The sequence below is a fragment of the Triticum dicoccoides genome, chromosome 3B, assembly GCF_002162155.2.
Source record: "Triticum dicoccoides isolate Atlit2015 ecotype Zavitan chromosome 3B, WEW_v2.0, whole genome shotgun sequence".
Lineage (NCBI taxonomy): Eukaryota > Viridiplantae > Streptophyta > Magnoliopsida > Poales > Poaceae > Triticum > Triticum dicoccoides.
Window position 1 is genome coordinate 761,639,359 of NC_041385.1, and position 10,189 is coordinate 761,649,547.

The following is a 10,189-nucleotide window of genomic DNA, read 5'->3' on the forward strand; positions in this document are numbered from 1 at the left end:
CGATCTAACCGATTCGACCGCCACAACACCCCATTTGGCCATCACTCCTCCGTATTTGTCGCCGCTGCATCGACCGTCGAGTGACGATGCCATCGCTCCATGAGCACCAGGGCTTCCGTGACGTTTGCCTACTGCAGTTCGGACGCTATGTCGCCGAAATCTCATGTGACAGGTGGCGGATGTGGCTCGGCACCAATGACACAGGAAGCTCGCCGTCCGCGCGTACGATCTCGCGGCTTGGAGTTTTCGTCAGCCGAGGTTCGAGCTCAACTTCTCGGATGTTCCAAGCATCAGGGAGGCAGAGTTTCTCGCTCCCGAGGTGCGTTTTGTGTCCCGTGAAGAGAAGAAAGACCCCCTAGTCTTTGACTAGAGCACCACCTATGGGAGTGGTACAATGGCTATGGCAAGGTTGGCCGAGGCTAATACGCACCATGTGGAGGCGGAGCACAAATACTTCGCTGGGAGGAACAGGACGCTCAAGAAGGATGACGGGGTAGGACCGTCATTGCTGATTAAGGTTGAGTTGGACAACGATGTTGAGTTGGACGATGTTGGCTGGGACATGGTCGGGCTCAAGAGTAGTTTTATGACAAGTAGTGTGTCTATCGTCGACGTACTGTTTTTTTCATGTTTGAAGTTAGAACTCAATGTTTAAGACTGAAAATTTAGTACTTTGAAATATGCAATGACCATGTTTATTTTGGTGCCCTGTTATTCGACTGCGATCGAACATTTTCTGCTGCCCAAAAACCTTCTAACTCATGACCTAAATCGAAATAATTCTGTAAAATCAGCACTACGGTGCTGAAAAATCTGGGAAACTTTCACACTTTTTTGATAATCTATTTAAAAATACAGTAGAAATTAAAATTCCGTAAAATAAAACAGTTTGAATTCCTAACGTATTTTCAAATATTTTTTTCAAACGTACCACTAGAGCTTCCGTAAAAATTTCTATGCACCTTGTTAAAGTTAAATCTAGCATAACAGTAAATACTTGGATCCTCCTACTTTAATTATTTATTCGTAAGTGTGAACTGTTCTTAGATTGGTCAGCTTGGTACCGTTGATTTTATATTTTCTTTTAATCTTATATGAATTTTTAAAATTTTGGTCAAAATTTAACAAAATAGGGGCTGAAATAAAATTTCTACTGTATTTTTAAATATGTTTGAAAAAAGTGTGGGATTTTCCCTGGTTTGATAGAATGGTAGTGTCGATGTTAGAGAATGTTTTCAATTTTCTCTTGACACTTCCAAATTTTGGTCATATTTTACAAAAATGGGTGGTGAATTTTTACTGTATTATTAAATTTATTTGACAACAAAGTGTATAACTGTCCCGGATTAGTCAGCATGTAGTGCTGATTTTACTGATATTTTTAATTTTTTTTCTGGACACTTTGAATTTTTGGTCAAAATTTGACCCAAAAAGTTGGTCAAAATTCGGTTAAATACCTGACATGTATGCCATAGCCACCTTTAGTTCGGGATAATTTAAACGGAGGTGAGAGTTCAGGGTTATGTTCGGACCAATACTGAAGTTCCGGATTGTAAATTAAACTAGGGTTTGAGCTCAGAGTTAAAATATGCACTTCTTCCAATCTATAAACCAACGACCCATCGGATCATCCTATACTGTATGTGTACTTGTGAACGGTTAGCCACGACCACGACCCGATAAACCCTTCAGACCCTTTGGAGCCACTTGTCCATGGACTGCAATCCTTTTGAACCATCATTGATGCACTAGGACACTAACTCACGCCACGGCTTCAACTCGCCCACCAGGCTCAACCAGAAGTTATCTTGCACCAATAGCGAGATTGAGTAGGCTCAAGTTGGGAATGACATACCACCTTATTTCTTGGGCACGCAAACGCTATCCCACGACACCATGCAATGTCAACCATGGACGTCATTATACTGTCACTACCGGACTCGCGGGCTATGCCTACGGCCCAGGGCCGTCGGCATAGGTCCTATGCCGTCGGCTGCGTCGGCATAGCCCTGTCAGTGTAGATCACGTCAGCGTACTTCTGTCAGACCGTCGGCATAGTATAGCCGTCGGCATAGGAGGGTATGCCGACGGCCGTGGGGCAGCCGTCGGCATAGTTTAGCCGTCGGCGTAGTTTTTCGTCTGACGGCAACGGACAGCGCCGTCAAAACTGCCGGCGACTCAGGGGGCGACACGTGGCAAAGATATGCCTACGGCAAAGCCGTCGGCATAGATTTAAGCCGTCGGCATATCTTTGTCACGTGTCGCCCCCTGGTTTGACCTGGCAGCAGGGCTATGCCTACGGCAAAGCCGTCGGCCGACGGCTTTGCCGTAGGCATAGCCCTGCCACGTGTCGCCTCCTGGTGGCTCCTGAGCGTATATATGCCGACGGCTTTGCCGTAGGCATAGTTTTTTTTCCTATTTTCTCTTTTTCAATTCATTTGACAGCATTTCAAAGCAGAATAATATGAAATATGACAGTTCATCATCATCATTTAAACATAGTCAAGTTCATCATCTAAAGATCATCACCGGCGAAAGTTCACGAACATAAGAGTAGTGCAAGACATGAAACATCATAAAAGTTGAAACATGAAAGACATGGCACAACGGCCGCATACACGGAATCATCATCGACGTCAAGCACCACCGAGTCCACCTCCGCCAAAACCACCACCACCACCGAGTCCACCTCCACCAAAACCACCACCTCCGCCAAAACCACCACCACCACCAAGTCCACCTCCGCCAAAACCGCCACCGCCAAGTCCACCTCCGCCAAAACCGTCACCGCGACCACCATCACTCTGCCAGATCGGAGTGACTAGGGTCGACGGAGCAGGAGTCGAGCCACCGGTCCCCTACATGTTTGAAAGAAGATTCTAATGGTAAATATGACATGATAGTGTTGAATGAACGAGAACTAGTTTGTCATTAGTTAGGCAAATTTACTAACCGGAGTATCACCGCCTAGTGCCAGCCATTCCTCGAACGTGGGAATGTGTGGGGCGTGGTGGGGGTCCAACTTGTGGTGGCTCCGTGCGGTTAGTCCAAGACGCCAACATAGCCTGGATGTTAGTTAAACAAGTCCACTTAGAAACAAGCCGTGATCAACAAAGTCAGAAGGAATGAAAGTGCAAATTTGAGCTTGGTTTAAGAGGGCAAAACTAACTGCCATCACTTGACGGCTGTAATCATCGTTTGCCTTCACTCGTTGCAAGTACTCCCTCACCTCAATATGCCTATGCTCGAGAAAGGCCTGATATGCCTACAAAATTGAGGTTGTTTCTAAGTGGGCAGTGATGAAAATAAATTAAGAAAGATAGAGACAAAGAAGATAAGGGGAAGTACTTACAGCACGTTGGCGGACTAAGGGAGGCTGCGAACGCCCCGTACTCTCTAACGAGCTCGGGTTGGTAGCTCGAAGCCGTGTGTACGAGATCGATGGAGTGATCAAGCCATCGAAACACGGATACCGGCCATGGGACTTACCCTGGATGGCCACCACCGCCGTGTCGTCGATCCGAGACTTGGCGACGTCAGGAACGGGAACATCCGGATGCAACTTCTGATAGTTCTGAGTGTAAGACTCCAGGTGTTGCTCGGTGTTGCCGTAGTACTGGCTCTCGCCCTCCTTGCGATCACTCCGCTCGCAGGCCAGCTTCCACGACTCCATGTCTGAGAGCGGCCTCTGCAACTTGTCCTCCTGCAACGTCAAACAGAAGTTAGCCATACATAAGAACATGACGGTAAAGAAGAACCAAAATGCATCTTTCATATAGATATACCTTCATGGCCTTCAAGCCCCAGTGGTTCCTGTTTCCTTGGCCGTGTGTCCCGTCTTTTCCACGGTTAGCCCGGGCCTTGATGCTCTTGGCAGCAAACTCTGGATTGTCACCGACCCACCTATCCACCAAACACGCCCATCCGTCATGCCTTCCATAGCACCAACGAGGAACAACCTATGCAAATTTAGCATGACATGTGAGCACGAAACATATAGTTGATTCCTTGAAACAATGAAAAGTCAGTAATAGTTACCATCATGAACTGCTCCCTGCTCATGGTAATTTTTTTCCTCTGTGCTTGAGTTTTGGTCATCTTTTGTTGCAGGTAGATGTGGTAGTACTTTGAGACGGCAACCCAACGCACCTCGTACTGCAACTGACGAGCTTTCTTCTTTGCAGACGCAAGTAAGACCGCGTCGGCTCTGGCCTTGTGCTCGTCAAGAACTCTATAGAGTTGCTGCAATCATGCATAAACCAGAAGCAAACAAGGCATGAGTTGAGTGATTCAATGATAAACTATGAACGAAACTGAAGACAAGTGATTCAAAAGGGAACTTACCCAAAATTTGGTGATCACGGCCTTAGTGGCCGTCCCGTACTCCGCGTTGCTGCAAGCCTCGTAGTGGGCCCAGCTTGTGGCCAAAACACGCAGCTGCGGGTCCTTGTCTGGCCGCGGGCAGAATAGGCCAGGCCAAATCTGCTTCAACAGGACGGCCCTTTCCGCGAAGGATCCAGTTACTGCAAAACAATCAAAGGGTTGCCATGTGTACAATAAAAAAATGTTGTCATGTGTTGAAAATATGATTGAGATGCACTTACTCTGTCCCTGCAGGTTCAATGAGCCACTTGTGCGCCTCGATAGAAGGTGGTGTAGGTACTCCGGCATTACCACGCAGCCACCCCTGCGGAGCACCCGGTGGCAAGTCACCCCACATCTCGGGGTCAACCTCCCCTCCACCCTCCTCGCCCTCCTCCTCACCCTCCTCCTCGGCCTCCTCCTCCTCGGCCTCCTCCTCCTCACCCTCCTCCTCCTCGACATCAGCAACATACTCCTCCTCCTCAGACTCAGAAGCTACATCAGCATAGGAGGGCATCGAAGAAGACCGTCCTATTTCGGACACGGCCCGGAGTTTTTTGGCCCAGTTGCCTCTCCCCCCACCTCCTCGTCCTCTAGGGGCTCTCCCCCCACCCCCTTCTCCTCTAGGGTCTCCTCCCCCGACCCCTCCACATCCCTATGAGGTGCCATCCTTGCGTAGTCGGGAGGGAACCTTATGGGCTCGTCCACTCCGAGTAAGTCCTCCTTTGAGTTTACTGAGGAAACTGGCACCGCTGGACTTGCCCATGATTAGCAAACCTGCATTGAGAAGAGAATAAACAATTAGTAAGGATATAAAAAAACAAGCATACAGGAAAGACATTAATAACGGAAGAGCACATTAAGCATACTATTGTAATGATCATTAAAAGAACATACATTTTCTAGAACCCATATGAATCATCACTATTGTAATCTATTTGTCAACCGGTCTCATCATCACTATCCCGCATATCTTCTTCGTTGTCTGACGGAGGTGGAGGCTCTTCCTCATCGTCAGCGTCAGTGTCTTCATTTAACTTTTCAAGCATAATTATGTCTCTTTGATTCACAACTACCTCACCATCAATCCGTGCGCCATCGTTGTTTGGGTCCAGGTCAACATAACCCAAGTCATCATCCTCCTTGTTTCGGACCACGCCATCATGTTCCTCTTGAAAGAACACTCCCTCGTATGTCATGGGGATTATGTTGTAGTAATCATCATCGTTCGGGTCCGGTAGCTTACCATGTGGCGACACCTTGAACACAACTTCCCAACCCTTTAGGTACTCTTTCTGGCATGGGTAAGGCAGATAATATACTTGTGTGGCCTGGGTAGCGGCGATAAAGAGATCAGCTCCGGCATAGACGGTTGATGGTTTAACTTCAACTAAACCAACAGAAGGCGTATGTCTCAGACCCTTTTTGGGGTCGAACCATCGGCATTTGAACACAGTGAGACTTAGGTGTTTACGGCCACATTTGAATGTAAGCTCGTATATTTTTCCTACCCTTCCGTAGTAATCTACTTTATTATCTCCTTCGGTGAAGACTCCGGTATTTATGGTTTTGGGATCAGGCCGACTGTTCTGTTGCTCCTTTGTATGGAAGCGATACCCATTCACATCATACTTTTGGCATGTCATGACGGTAGGGTCAAAACCCATGGAACCCCATCTCAATTCTTCATCCATTGATTCGTTCGGATCATTTCCCTACAAGTTTAATTGAAATTATAGGGTGCATGAGTTTAATTGGAAGTGTGAAATGGGTAATAGGGAAGTGTGAAATATTAGTTTCTCCATGAACCACGCAACGAAATTTTTCCTTCCATCAGCACCCTTTCGGAGAAGAGCAAGTGCCTTCGCTTCAGTAGGAGGCAGCATTCCCGTCCACTCTTCCTCAACGAATCGACTACAATAAGAAAAGCGGTATAAGAACTAGGCAAAGTGAACATAATGAATTGACTAAAAGAATGGTGCAAAGGTATTACCTCATCCACTCATCCTCAACTTCCTTGATGTTGTGCAAGATATAGAACATGACATCCTCCCACTCATCTCGTGGCATGACATAAGATGCCGAGCATCCAGCCCTGCCACAATAGAGGCAACTTGGGTTTATACTTGGGTTCTTATGTATTGTATCGAGACACCTTATTGTGCAACGTGGGAACATGGTCCGGATAGTAGGCTGTCCTGAGGTCTGCCACCTCCTCTAGGATAACTGCCTCAGCTATGGAAGCTTCAATCTTAGCTTTGTTTCCACATTTCTGTCTCAGATGCTTGTTCTGTCTCTCAGGGCCGTACTGCCAATGATACTGCACAGGGCCCCCCAACAATACCTCGTTCGCAAGGTGCAAAATGGGATGTGTCATCAGAGTAAAGAAGCCTGGCGGGAAGATCTTCTCTAGCTTGCATATCAACTCCGGCGCCTTCTTATGCATTTCTTTTATCTTCTCAGGACATACTTCTTTAGCACAAAGCGTTCGGAAGAAATGGCTTAACTCCACAAGCACACGCCAGACACGCTCGGGAACATAGCCCCGAACCATCACCGGCATAATCCGCTCAATCCATACATGATAGTCATGACTCATGAGCCCGGTCACTCTGCCCGTTGAAAGATTGACCCCCTTACTTATATTCAACACATAACCATCAGTGAACTTCACGATGTGTTTCAGCCACTTGAATGCCTCCATCTTATGATCCTTTTTAAGTACGAAGTCAGCATCTGGCTTGAACCAAGATATTCGACTGCCTGTGGGAGGTTGCATGTGAAGACGTGGTCTATCACAAATATTCTGTTGATCGACTCTAGCATTAACATTATCCTTTCTCTTATCAGGAATGTTGAGGATCATGTTAAAAAGGGACTCTGCGACATTCTTTTTGGTGTGCATCACGTCGATGTTGTATGGAAGTTTGAGGTCCTTAAAATAGGGAAGCTGCGTGAAGGGGGTAATGTGAGTCCAGTTGTGCGTCTCACCATATCCTTCAAAACATTTTTTTTCCCTTTACCTTTGCCTTTGCCTTTTCCTTTCCCTTCACCGGCAGGCTTAAGAGCTTTGAGCTGAGCAAGCACATCCGCACCAGAAAACGTTGGAATCTCGTTTACTTCATGGACAACTTTGCCTTTTGTGAAGTTCTTCTTGTCTTCCCTATCAGGATGGTCTGGAGGGAGGAACTGTCGATGCAGGTCAAAGGCAACATACTTGCCACCCTTCTTCAGCCAAATGAAAATCAAGGCCTGCATGCACACTGGGAAAGGCATCTTTCCACTTGTACACCATCCGCAGAACAGGGCATAGCCGGGAAAGTCATGCATGCAATATTGTAGCCAAACTTTCATCAAGAAATTTTTCTGCAGATGCCGGTCGTATGTCAACCTCGGGAAGTACCAAGAATGGTGCAAATCATCCACCAACGGCTGCATAAAGACACTCAAATTCTTCCCTGGATATTCAGGCCCCGGAATTATAAGCGACAGGAACATGGTCTTGCATTGCATTATGGCGCCGGGAGGGAGATTGAGCGGAATAACAAATACGGGCCAGCAGTTGTATGGGTTAGACGACATACCATATGGATTGAACCCATCATCTGTTATAGCAATTCTGACATTCCCAGTCTCGGCTGCTTCCTCCGTGTACTTTATATCGAATGACTTCCATGCTTCACCTTCTGATGTATGTACAATTTTTTTGGATTGTACCTTTTCCCTTCCTTGTGCCACTTCATCATTTTGGCAGACTCCTCGGTGATGAAAAGGCGCTGCAGTCTTTTTACAAAATCAAGATACCGAAGAACCTTTATAGGGATTTTTAGCTGCTGCTTCTGACCATGCTTATCGACCACCTCAATATACCGAGAGGAACCGCACTTCCTACAGTAGTTTTCATCCGCATACTCATGCCTAAACAAAAGGCAATTCTTTGGAAGTCCATGGAGAGCGCCTTCATGATTTTCTTCGTACCGTACATGGTTTTCGGCAGTTCATGGCCCTCGGGCAGGCTGTTAGCCCATACTCCCAGAAATGCTTCGAAGCAACCTCGGCTACAGCCGTACTCAGCCTTGACTGCCATCAGTTGCGAGATGGCATCCAGCACAGACAGCTTGGCACCCTCATAGAGAGGTTTCTTTGACGAGGCCAAGATTTCCAGGAAGGCCTTTGCGGTTTCCTTCGGCTCCTCCGGTTCATTCGCTAAATGTGACGGAGGTGTCGGTTGTGCAGCAAAGACATAATCTAGCATGTCTCTAACCCCATCGTCCTCATAACCAGCGACGCGTTGTCGTATCACATCCTCTCTACCACGGTCCCGCTGGGCAAAGTTTATCGGCATATTAAAGTTGGGCATAAATCCATTCATGCGAAGGTGCTTAGTCATCTCACTCTTATCTCTGCGGATACGTCTCTTACATTTGGCACACGGGCATTCTGGCACCATCCTCATTGGACTACGGAATATCTCTTTCAAAAACACATCAGTTTTCTCGACCCACTCTGTTGTTACTTGATTCCGACGGAAAAACCTACTATACATCCACTGATTATCTGCCATCTCTGCTTTATTGGAAGCCAAACAACAAAATTAAGGATTCATTTAAATTACCCACATCAATATTTTATTTTTTACAAGGTTGAAGAGAAACGACATTTAATCCACCTACATCTCTAATAGGTAAAGATGGGTCCTAATCCCACCCGAGAATGTGTAGATTGAGTACGGTCCATGCTCTACCCCATTCCGAGACAAAATTTCGGCAGCACCTCCCCGCTGTTCTCCAAATACACGTCTGGGCAAAATGCCGAGAGAATGTGCATCCGGAGAACAACAGGGAGGCACCGCCGAAATCCTGTCTCGGAACGGGGTAGAGCATGAACAACGTACCCAATCTACACATCCTCGGGCTGTCCGTGGAAAGCGCTGGACAATCCGAAAGAGTTGCGGTGATAAATATGCAATTGAATGCATATTTATCGATGCAACCCTTTCGGACGGGAGACCTAGGTTACGCGACTTGATGTGAAAATTCAATCCAGTGACATGGGAAAAAAGTGAACGAGGTCATGGAATTGTTGGTCACCCTCTGATGTAGTCGATCAAAGGAGAGGGACGATCGTGGACCAACACCTCCAACGTCGACGATCACTCCACGAAGATGAAACACCAAAAATCCTATTAATTCCACCGAGTGATAAAAATTTAGGTCATCACATATCACATAAAGCATTGACACTATATTATGAACCAACATGAAACCAACATCTCAAATTGCAAAAAAAATCTTTATTTAAGTGTCCTATGGAACAACATGACCTAACACTAAACATGACAAATAACGTATCATATGAAACAACATGACCAAACACAAAACTTACAAATATTCATCAAGCCATCCATCTAACAAAATTTCATCCATCCATGCATCTATCACAAATCCATCTAACAAATTCATTAATCCATCCATCTATCACAAATTCATCTAACAAAACATAACAACATTCATCAATCCATCCATCTACCAATATTCATTAATTCATTTAACAACTAGTAACATAACAACTATCACAAATTTCATCCATATGCATGCATGCACATACCAACTAGTAACATGATGCCAAAAAAATTCATCCATGCATCCATCTCACCGCTGCAGGGGTCGTCAGGGCAGGGGCTGGATGGGTGGCGGGGCAGGAGCCGGGACAGGGCGGCCGGCGGGGCAGGGGCCGGGACGGGCGGTGGGGCAGGGGCCAGGACAGGGCGGCCGGCGGGGCAGGGGCCGGGACAGGCGGCGGGGCAGGGGCCGATAGGGGCCGGGAC